An 11,661-nucleotide genomic window follows, 5' to 3' on the forward strand; every position below is an offset into this window, starting at 1 on the left:
TGAGCCTGTGAATACAGAGGGGGTCCACATGAAAAAGCAGTCAGAATGCTGTATTCCAGTTGTTGAAAGGGAGGCCCCGACCAGTGACAGCAAACTTGTGGCTGCTGTTCTGGGGTCTCTTTTATAAAAGTGAACTGAGAATATTCTTCAGTAGCATCAAAGAGCTGTAAGAGAAACTGTGAGGTCAGAGACATGTGCTGAACAGTGCATCAGTGCGTAAAACACTCCCTGAAGAAGTGATGGTCCAGTAGCTAAAGACTTACGGGACTGCAAGAAGAGGAAGAGAATCAAAATTCTCATGGCTGCATTAATTGTGGGGGGTTATCTGGGTAAAATTATGTACTAGGAAGTAAAATGTCCACATTTTTGTTGTTGGAAATGAGATTCTAGTACAAATGGTACTGCCGTTGAACTAACATCTCCTCCAAACCCCTGTTCTAAGAGCCCCCAGTTGAAAAGGCAGTCATTTGATCCGAGCATCGTGTATTTTTGCTCTTCGGTGAGCTAGTCTGTCTGTATGGACTTGGAGACGTCAGTTTGCCTCCTCAAGCCTGGCTCCGCTCAGCTGAAAACCTTCAGGTGGGGGGAAAATCAGATCCCGCATCTCAGCTGTATTTTCTGGGATAAGCAGCTAAAGAAAACCGCACTTATTTGCAAGCCAAATATATTTTTTTCTACTTCATAGTTAGTAAATATTTTTGTATACGTGCCTTTTCAAAGAACTATTTTGAGGAACTAAGATGAATATATTGCGTATTCCAAAGCTAAACTTATGTAAAACTTAGGCAATTAAAAACAGGAGGGCAAAACCCAGCAACAGTAGTAAGTGGTAGGAGAGGTGTGGAAACACTTTAATATATTATGGATAAGAAATCCTATGGAGTAAAAGGGACTAAAGCAAGCATTTATCTGCACTTTGAATTTAAGACAAGCTTTACCAAAAAAACCCACTGCTTTTTCTCAAACAAGCTGCTAACCTGGCTCTCGCTGGGTGTCTCCATTTCTGGATGTTGAATATGACACAAATCTAATGTACTTGTTTCAAAAATATTCTGTATGGGCGGGGGGAATTAAAACATGTTTTGTGTAAGTGTCCAAAACTCCTTGTCACTTGAAAATGGGATCAAAGGCTTCAGGGACAAACCTGAAGTCTTGAAAATGTTCCTCTAGAGTTCCAGGAGTAAAGCTGTGATTAGCACCCAGGTGAATGCTAAACTAAGAATTCATCTGAAAAAAGAAATTCACTCCTGCCAGCACGTGAATGTGACATGGCACAACTTCCAGGGCCCTCAGAGCGCCCTGGGAATGGCCTCAGGTGTTGGATTCTGCCTCTCCCGAGGGTTTGCCCACCCTCCAACGTCTCCAGACGCTGAAGATGTGGGGAGGCCAGGGTAGATCACCTGCCCCCCCCAGACTCCTGCAGCTAACACCACGGGGATCCCTCCGTAGACTGGAATAATAAGTGCGTAGTTCACCATGAGGTTTGGATTTCTTTACTTACAGTGTCCAGAAAAATTATTTAGTTGTGTTTGAAGATCGTCTTTCTCAAGAAATGAAAAGCTCACATTGATTTTACCATGTGACTCTGTAAGGACAGGAGTACCATTATCTGTGGGGACAATCAGCCGAGTGAACCAGTGAAGACTTTCCTGGGAACATGGGGAAATGCCACAGTTAATTGTCGCCTGTCATGCAGGACCCGGACGTGCCTCAGCGCTGATGGCAGGCGACTGTTTGCAGCCTGGGCTCGATGTGATGCCCGTGGCTGCCCTCGAGGGTTGCTATGTTAAAAAAGTACTGCAGAATGTCTCCCCTCGGTGGCAGTTGGTAGTACCGAGATATCACCACCTCTGGGAGTCCAGCCTGTCCTCTGGGTGCCTCTGCCATCCCAATCATGGGGTTTTCCTAATGGCCACAGCGAGTGGTGCTCCTTAGAAAAACCAAATTGATAGGGTATTTACAAAAATCCCTGCTGTGAATGGAAGAAATACTGCAAATATTAGCTGACCACTTCTGCTTCAGCAAAAATAAAAGAATTTAAGTATAATTACTGTAGAACCAAGCTGTTTAATCCCTTAATGTAGGTGTGCTTTTTCTGAAGCAGCCTCCACATCACGTCTCCCATCACTAAGTTTCTGATAGTGCAGGTAAACCCAGGTCCTGACCCACAGTGAACACGGCTGTGTGAGTTTAGTCAATAAATACTCCCTAAAACTGGCTCTCGGGCTGGCATTTTCATCCGCGTTGAATGGACATTCAATCCCGCTCTTCACCTTTCTTCGCTCTTCTGTAAAGCCAAAATCTGCATATCCTGAATCCGCCATCTGCTGCTGTCTGCCTCTGCCCTGGGCTCCGGTTACGGTTTCAGCCTCAGCCGCTCCCGCGGGCAGCATCTGCCTTTGGGAGAGGAAATTAAGAGCTGGGGTCAGTTACCACATTCTTTTCTCACCATTATTTTTTTTCCCCCTCGACTTCAGGTCAATTCATACAACAAAGCAGAAATCTTCACATGCCACCTTACAGAACAGAGGTTTATTCTGTGTTTACAGTGGTCTCCTCCTTTCACAGGGCAGTCGACACACGTGCTTTACGCAGGAGTAAAATCTCATTTGCTTATTCTTGGGTGAGACAAAGACGGGCAGGTACAGTGCCTGGGCAAAGCCATCTTGAGAGGTAATTTTGGAGGGTTGTTTTCCCCCGCGGAGCTGCAAGGAGACGCCCCTCCTGCCTTATCTCAGTGGCTTCACGGCTGCCACTCTGTGTCACGAGAAGGGCTGGAGCAGCGGATGTGCTCCTGCCTGTGCCAGCAGCGGGGCTTCCTACCAGGGTTGGCTTTCAGTCCTTGGAGACTTGTGGCTCAATTCCCTTTGGAAGCACTGGAGACACACTCCACCCCCAGCAAGAGAGTTTTGCTTGGGCCTGTAGTGAGTCGGAGTGCTGATTTTTAAGAGCAGGTAGAGCATTGTTAAGTACCCAGGAACTCCAAATGCTGTACAGAAATTATATCGGTGAGCACAACCCCCTTTCAGGCACATTTCTTCTGAAAGCCAGTGAAATTTAAATGTGCCATTTCCTATTTGAAATTGAAGTTACCAGAGGTGAAAAACTGCAGAGGAAACTGTATTAATTAATCTGTATTAATCCCACAAGGAAAATTTTTCCTGACAGCTGAGCTGTTGTGACCGGGGTAGGAGGTGGCACTCAGCTTCCCCACACACACACTGTGAAATCACAGAATCACAGAATGGTTTGGGTTGGAAGGGACCTTAAAGATCATCTCGCTCCACCCCCCTGCCCTGGGCAGGGACACCTCCCCCCGGCCCAGGTTGCTCCCAGCCCCGTCCAACCCGGCCTTGAACACCTCCAGGGATGGGGCAGCCACAGCTTCTCTGGGCAACCTGCGCCAGGGGCTCACTACTCTCAGTGTAAAAAATTTCTTCCTGATACCTGATCTAAATCTCCCCTCTTTCAGTGTAAAACCGTTCCCCCTCATCCTATGGCTCCCCTCCCTGATCAAGAGTCCCTCCCCAGCTCTCCTGGAGCCCCTTTAGGGACTGGAAGAGGCCCTAAGCTCTGCCCGGATCTGGGTGCTAAGGGACACCACTGTTCCACCCAGTGAAGGGCTGGAAGGAGACGTCCGCCCTTGGGAGTTGCATACTGAAAGCTGTCTGAAACAGAACGGAGCCAGGAGCCCATGGTTGGTGCCTCTCCTGGGCTCCAGACCTGCCTTGGCAAGAGACCGGAGAAATCCCTGCTGAGAAACGGGGAGAAAGTCAGGACGAGGGAGAAAGTCGGGACCAGGGTCAGGCTGTGATCTGCATCAGAGGAAGCGGGTTGCTGGGGGCAAAGCAGGTGTCAACTGGTGGCCTTCATTGCCACCTCTGCTCTGACGCAGTCCCCTCCAGCCAGGGCTGCTCCCGGGCTCAGTGCCTGGGAGGGCTGCAGGGCCTCACCTGCCCTGGGGCACAGCGAGGGAAGAGAAACGCTGCGGAAATGCATTTCGGAGCATCCTGACAGGGCAGTGCCACCAGCAACCCGGGGCCGGGCCACAGGAGTAACCCCGCACGCTTTCTATTTGCTTCTAACAGTGAAACTGTTCATGCTTCCCTGTAAATACACCTGTGCCTTTGCTACCAATAATTCAGTGTTAATTACCAGTAAATGTCATCATTTTGCAGAGATTTTATTTGTTTTTGCCATGGCTCCATACCCACCAGGAAAGGCTTTTTCAATTTAAACTGGACAAGCAATTAGGAGGAGCCATGTGCAGCTTCTGACGTATGTATTAAGCCCTAATATTAAGCTCTTGCAAATTGATTTTGAAAAGCATTCAGTACTCTAGCTCATTTATCTAAGAAAATTAATCAAATGTGTCATTATTCCTTTTACACGTCACTTGCAGCTACAGTTAAATACCCTTCTTTTTTTTCTTTAAACTGCAATAGATGTTTGAAGCAGCAAGAAACGGGTTTTCACATTTTGTACCTGTGTAGGTTGTTGGTCTTTCTCTGAGCCCGCGATCTGCGCCGTCGGCCTTGGCTTGGGAGGTTTGCAGCAAAACGGGGTTTGGGTTTTTCTTTCCCCCCTGCATAATCTGCAAACTGATTTCTGTACATGGCTTTTACTTCTGGAGCATTTACGGTAATTATTTCCCACTGATGAGAGTGTAACTTGAACCACCACTTTCCAACAGTGTCAGAGTAATTTTGTAATTAATTTTGTGAATAAAATGTTTGTTGTGGCTGTTGAATAGGTGTTTGCTTATCACAATGAGCCTGTGCCTGGCACGGGAGCCGGCAGCCTGTGGGAGCCTGTCCTTCCCCCCGGGATTTCCCCCCAATTAACTCCATCGCTGATGTGGTTTGTTAAATCAGAAAAAATAAATCTTTAGAGTTCCACTTTGCAGTTTACTGGAACGGGACCTTGAGAAGACTGGAGTTGATGTATAATACGTAACATTTCTTTTGGTCAGCTCTGAAATGTAACATACTGTTGCCCTGCAGTGTCCCAGGGCAGCGCTCAGAGGACTCGGGGCGGGTGTCCCCACTTTCGCTGGGATGGAGGATCCTCGCGGGTCTTTTCCAACCTAAATGAATCTGTGATTCCATGATCTGGTTCCTTTGTCGCACGCACGCCTGGTCCCTCTGTGTCCGCGCTTGCAGGTGCCGGCCTAACTGATGGAAAGAGCAGATTCCTTGCCCTCGTCCCTGCCCAAATCCCTCCCTCGTGAGCGTGGCTGGCACAGCATGTGTCACCTGCTCGGTGTCTGCTCTGCTGTTAGGCATTTCCCTCCCTGCTTCGCGATGAGACGCTGCAGGTTGTTATTTTGAGCAGCCCGACAAAGGCATTGCTGTGAGCAGCCCCTGCCCCGCAGTCACAGAGTTCAGGCAGATTTGGGACAGAAATGGCAACACAAAGCCCTCGGGTGCCCTGAAAAGCCATCCAGTCCCATGGGAGCTGGGTTGTCCCCATCTCCCCTTCCCCGAGGAGCCACTGGCACCAGCCGGCCACTGCCCGGTGTGGGGCTGTGTGGGGAAGGAGCCCCCATGGAGATGCTGTAAGTTGTTTTTTTTTTCCTAAGAAACACATAACTGGTTTACTGTGGGCAGGTGGTCTTTTTGCCTTTAAATAAACACAGAAGAGGTAAAATTACTGCTTCAGGTATTTCTTTTATAGCCACTGTCTCACTGAGACCTCCATGGGAAAGGACTCAAATCCACAGCTCCCTCCATAATAATATTCTATACAGTACAGTTGGGTTTATTACCCTACTTTTTTATAGCTTTACTGCAGTAAATGCCTACTGTCACTAACACTTGTCCCCACAGACAAGTGTAGGGCGATGGCAATGTGACAGGGCACAGCCAGAGCACGATGGCTGTGGAGGCTGTATGGCATTTACAGGTGTAACGAGCGTGATCTCTGGAACTGCGCTACCTTCTTCCTTCCTGCAGTTTATATTTAGAAGATGCTGCAGGTGAAATTTGGGGAAGCGGGTAGTCACCGGCCTCAGGCAGGTTTCCATCCCCTGGCAAGTCAGGGAAATTACCCTGCGGGTACCACCAGCTGGGGCCGAGCTGCCGAGTACAAATGGCTATTTCTGTACCTCCTTTCTGCACAGAATTTGTACTTCATTTCCTTGATTCCTCTTTGCCGGAATGGGCTTTCACCAAGCCTGCACGTCACCCTCTCCTCGCATCACGGAGGAGGCAGCCCATGGCACCCACTGCCACTCCGCGCAGGGGGAGCTGGTGGCCGGGAGATGGCGTCCTGAAGTAGAGAAGGAATGTCCCCTGTCCCCTGCCTGCCCACAGCCACTCCGCCGCCCGGCCGAGCCCCCAAAGCCACCCACTTGCTCTCTGTTCTGTGGGTCACTGCCGGCTGGGGGCAGAGGAGACACCCCCCCACCTGGCTGAGCATCGCTGCATCCCTCTGAGACACGGGCTCCGGCTTTCTGTTGCTGCTACCGATGAGATCTGGCCTGTCTGGTGGAACCTCAGCGTGGCGGCTCAGTGAGTCTTGTATCATAATAACACAAAACTACTTTTACATAATAAAATTGCCAGCCTCATAGGACACTGCAAGAGCCTTTAGCCCGTCAGTGAGCTACTGGCCCCCAAACCTGCGCAGGGCAGGAGAGACCCCGTTTCTCTCTGCAAGAGCTCAGCAGTCCATTGGACGACCTGGTCTCCCATCTTGGGGATGGAGGAGTGCCTGACACACTGGACAAACCAGAGGAACCTCATGAAGTTCAACAAAGAAGAATGCAAAGTCCTGCGCTGGGGAGGAATCAGCCCCAGCACAAGCACCAGTACAGGGTAGGTGCCAAATGGGCTGGCCAGCAGCTCTGCAGAGAAGGAGCTGGGGGTCCTGGTGGACGTCAAGTTGACCGTGAACCAGCCATGTGCTCTCGGGGCACGGAAGTCCCCCGGCACCCTGGGCTGTGTCCAGAGCACTGCCAGCGGGTCGAGGGAGGTGTTTTAAAAATACAGACGTGAGCAATACATGCTTCCAGTAGTTACCCGGACTGTGACTTTGCTGTGGATATTCCAGTTTATGTGTCCCCTATTGCAGAACAGGTAATTAAAATGCAGGTTTCTGGTGTGAATTTCTATAAGAGGAAGGACCCCATTCCTCCAGTCTTCCTTCTGCTGGGAAAGCAACAGGAATTAATTTTGTCAAGGCTTGAATGAAATCCACAGGCCCTGGTGTGCATACAGATTTTTCCCGATGTGCAACAATAAAACACTGAGATTTCAGCACTTGACCCAGTGGCCAGATGCTGCCGTTCACAAAGACTCGGTGGCAGCATTGTGGCTCTCACAATGGAGCGCTGCGCTGCTGGCACCCAGCCCCAGGAAGACCAAAAGGACCCGCAAAAATAATTTCCTTTCAAGAAGCGCCAAACTGGAAATACGCAGCACCCTCGCGGATGGAAAACCGCTTGGTTTTGGCAGGTGTCACTCTGTTCACTAATTATTCTAAACAAAAGAAAAAGTGAATTGTCTGTGTGAGACTCTAATTAATTACTACCCATCAGGAGCTTCTTACGCAAGAGCTGTCATCAGCAAAGCAGGGAAAGGCACTGAGAAACTCTCACTAGGAGATCTGAAAATCAGTCTTGATGGCTTATGAAATAATGCAGTGTCCTGCTGTTAGGGAATGAATGGAAAAACAAATGATGAAGAGAGACGGAGGAAAGGAGGTCCTGGGGGGGCTTTTCATGTTGACGAAAAGCCTTGGACAGCGAGGTCTTTGGGCCGTGTGGAGCCTGTGTACGATAAAGGTCACCGCAGCGCACAGTTCTGTTTGTATTTCAGCTGTAATTAGAGTGTCTTGTCTTGCCTTTCTTACCACCAGCAATGCACAGCGCCTCTTTGCATACTCCTAGATGGGTCCTTTGTGAATGCAAATGAAGCTCATTTCCTATCCCTGAAAATTACTTTCAAAAGACCCACTTATGTCTTTAAACCTGAGCACAGCATTCAGGACAGACAACAACCGCAAAACTTTCTGGTGCTGCTTTTACAAAGCTGCTTCTCAGCAGAGAAACTCATTTCAATATTGAAACCAATGGACTGTCAGCGATATCACTTTGTGAGGAAGAATGGGTGTGATGGGAAAGCCATGGAACAGACTCACTGTTAATCCTCCCAAATCAGCGCTGGCAAGGTGGTGTGGGGAGAACTGTACAGAGGTGGGCAGGAGACACAGCGCAGGCTGGAACTTGCGCTGGAAAGAAACACTCAGGGACTTCCTTCAAGCTTCAAATGATGATTAAAGATCTGGGCCAGAAGAGCCTGGCAGTGAAATAATTGTTTAGTCTTCTGCCTGCCTAATGTCAAAAGCGAGTTGCAGAGACCTGATGCTGTTTTGCTAGAACAGCTTGCCATCCCTCTGCTTTTGGTTGCGCGGTCATGAAAACACCAGCTGAAGCGCTGTGCAGCCGCTGCTCCTAAGCGGGGAGCGACTCACTCCTCAGCTCAAGGACCAGGAGAGTGCCCTGCTGGGGGCTCCAGCCTCGGCTCCCTTTCTGCACTGCACCCTGTCCTGTGCGCCCTGGCCACCTTCTCTGGCTGCAGCAGAAGAAAAGATGGCTACAGAGACATTCCTTCCTACAACTGTATCTAATATGAGGGATGTTTGCTGGGCTTCTTTTTGTTTTCAATCTGTAAGATTTTGACATGCGCTCTGAAAATACAGACAACATTTTATTTGCAGCTTGTCTTATAACGGTGAGTCCCTTTTTGCTCTTTTTCTGATATGAAAATAGATGTTGAATTAGGAGCCCTGTCCTTATCACTCTGTGATAACTAACAGCCAATTTCCTATCTGGGGTTTAATAGATCGCTCTGTAAACCACTGGGAGCTATCCAGCTGCAGCAGCCACTCCTCGTTGCATTCGCAAGGTTAAAACTGCACTAGCTTTTGCAGAGATCTAAATTCAGCCTATCTGAAGATATATTTCAATGCAAGTGCTGCTTTGTGACACCTTTGCGGTGCTGCCCAAAACCATTAAGTAGTGACAGCGACCAGAAACACAAGCCAGGCTAGTGTCAGCGTCTGAGGCAAACGAGAGGGGCCAAATGCCAGCAAGAAACGAGCTCTTCACAGCCTGCCCAGCTGTAATGAACAAAGGAAGGAAAAATCCTGCTCTGATGATGATTCGGATAGCACAGGTTTGGAAACACAGATATTGCCCCACATTTTCCAAGCTGACCATGCACCTTCAGCATCCATTGCTAAAACCTTCCATCCTGCTTCCTCCATCACTAGCAGACAGAAACCCGCTGGCCCCATATTTATTACTCTGCTCTGCTCCTGTTGAATGTACGGGAAAATACAGGGGGTCTTCAGAGAACAAATATTTCCAGTGCTGCCACGTATGTCAGCAAAACAAATCATTAGAACTGAGTTTAATAGCCACTACTCAGATCACAACCTGAATCATGTCTCGCCTGCCATTACAGTGGTCAGAGATGTGGCTGACGTTCAATGCCCTAAACAGCTGTTGTTTATTCTATCTTGTTTTCTTCTAACTTCTTTTCCTCGGATCAGTTATTGTCAGGCTAAAACATAGAATGTTTTTCTTGTTTTAAAAATTTGCTCTGTTTTTCATGGGCAAAATGTAGTGTGTGAAAGACACTGAGACTTTTCTTGCCAATTTGAGATCCTTTTTCACACTCAAAAAAATCACAGGGTTAGAATCTCAAGTCTAAATGGCTACTGCTTTGGTATGGTTTTAGAGAGCTGATGTTAATTAGCTGAGCCTAGTAAAATGACTGATTTGTAAAATGGGTTATGTTAGTGGAGTTGTACCCTGACTCAATTAGACACATTTTTTTTTGGACAAGATTTTCTAAAAACCTAGATGCAAACAAGAAAGCTAAATAAGACGTTATCTTTGTAAGCCTCCTTCTGCCGGTGGCTGTGGGTTACTGAGGACTTCAGACGTTTGTGCATGAGATGCAGCTTACCTGGTCTGCGCTCTGGATTTGCGAGTTTCTGTGTGTGTGCGCACAGGCAACAGCAACGAAACCTTGTCCTGCAGACCAAGCTGGAGACGAGCTGCAGAAAAGGAGTGAAGAAAAACACCTTGTAAAGAACATCGTACGACAGCAATGGGTGCTGGCAGCCTGCATACAGCACTGCGTGAGCCAGAGGACATGGGTTACAGCAGACAGCTACAACTGTTCTGGGCCCTATTTATGACATATACTGACCTGGGAGAGGAAAAGCAGAAGGTTGGCTCAAATCCTCGAAAGACAATGATTTCTAAGGAGAATGACATCATCAGTCAGGATGAACAACTGGAAAAAGGGACGAGAAGCATGGGAGCACTAATAGCCAGCATGAAGGGACATGTTCATCCTGCTGCTGAATTTATTTCAGGAAAAATACTGCAATGTACAAATCTAATTGTAGCTCTTAACAAGCCATTTGGAGCCATCCATTCTTCAGGGCTGATCAAAACACATCGCGAGCTGAGGAAAGAAGTGTGAAGTGGTAGGAACCTGTCATCTTACAGACTTCCATGACAAAGTGTCACAGGTCAGTTTACAGACGTTCGTCTAGACTCGGACTTGCAGATGAAGACCAGAAAAAGGAGGGCCAGGTCAGTGGAAGAAGTGCCCGTTCCATTACATGCAGCAGCGCGAAAGATGCGATGAGAATGCTGTACCTGCCTCGTGTTTATGGCAGAGAGTGACCCTGATGTGGCTCTTGTCATTTTTCCTGGTGGCAAAAGAGAGAAAATCACTTTGCAAGGCATGTATGAGAGGTGGAAAGGAGGCCCCTGGCCAGCCTCACCCAGGGCTTCCACTCACACCCCTGCCCGAGGGCTCGATGTTAAGCTCAGTCCTCAGCCCTCAGCCCCCACCTGGGCTATGCTGGAGGAGCACTTCTCTGTGGCTCCATCGCAGCTGTACATGGCCATGGACACCCTTGATCCCAGCCTGTGGGCTGACTTCACCCCAGGCATGTCTCATCGCTATGGACCTGCCCAGCAATCACTGGGACGTGTCTCCCCCAGTTACTGTCACTGGACCTGACCCAGCCAGAGCACCACTGTCCCCAGAACCTTGGGATGGAGGCTTGGGAATCTGCCTAGAGGAACGATGAGGTAGTGACGTCCTTGTTAGAACAAAACAGGCATAAATGTCCTAAAATGCAACAGCTGGGGTTTTTTGTAGTTCACTTAGAATTTTTTCTCTGACACAGCTGTGAGGAACTGGTGTGCAGAATAGATTATTTGGATGAGCGTATATCCAGTTTGGGCTGGTGATTTGCAACTATCCTGCCAGAAACATGAACACGTTCTGCATGAAGAGAGTCATGGAATAACAGAGGTGGGAAGGGACCTCTGGAGATTGTCTAGTCCAACCCCCTGCTCAAAGTAGGGTCAGCTAGGGCAGGCTGCCCACGACTGTGTCCACTTGGGTTTTGATAGTTGAACAAGTTTAAGGTGTAATTCGCAAAAGCATTGTTTTCCTCAGTGGAGAATGGGTTGTACAAGAATCATAGAATCACAGAATGGTTTAGGTTGGAAGGGACCTTAAAGATCATCTAGTTCCAACCCCCTGCCATGGGGGGGAACATCACTTGGGATTTCCACAATTGATGTGGGAAGAGAAAGGCCCATGGAGAGAATGGGTTGAAACT

Source organism: Vanellus vanellus (genome assembly GCF_965231255.1).
Source record: "Vanellus vanellus genome assembly, chromosome: 5".
In the NCBI taxonomy this organism is placed as follows: domain Eukaryota; kingdom Metazoa; phylum Chordata; class Aves; order Charadriiformes; family Charadriidae; genus Vanellus; species Vanellus vanellus.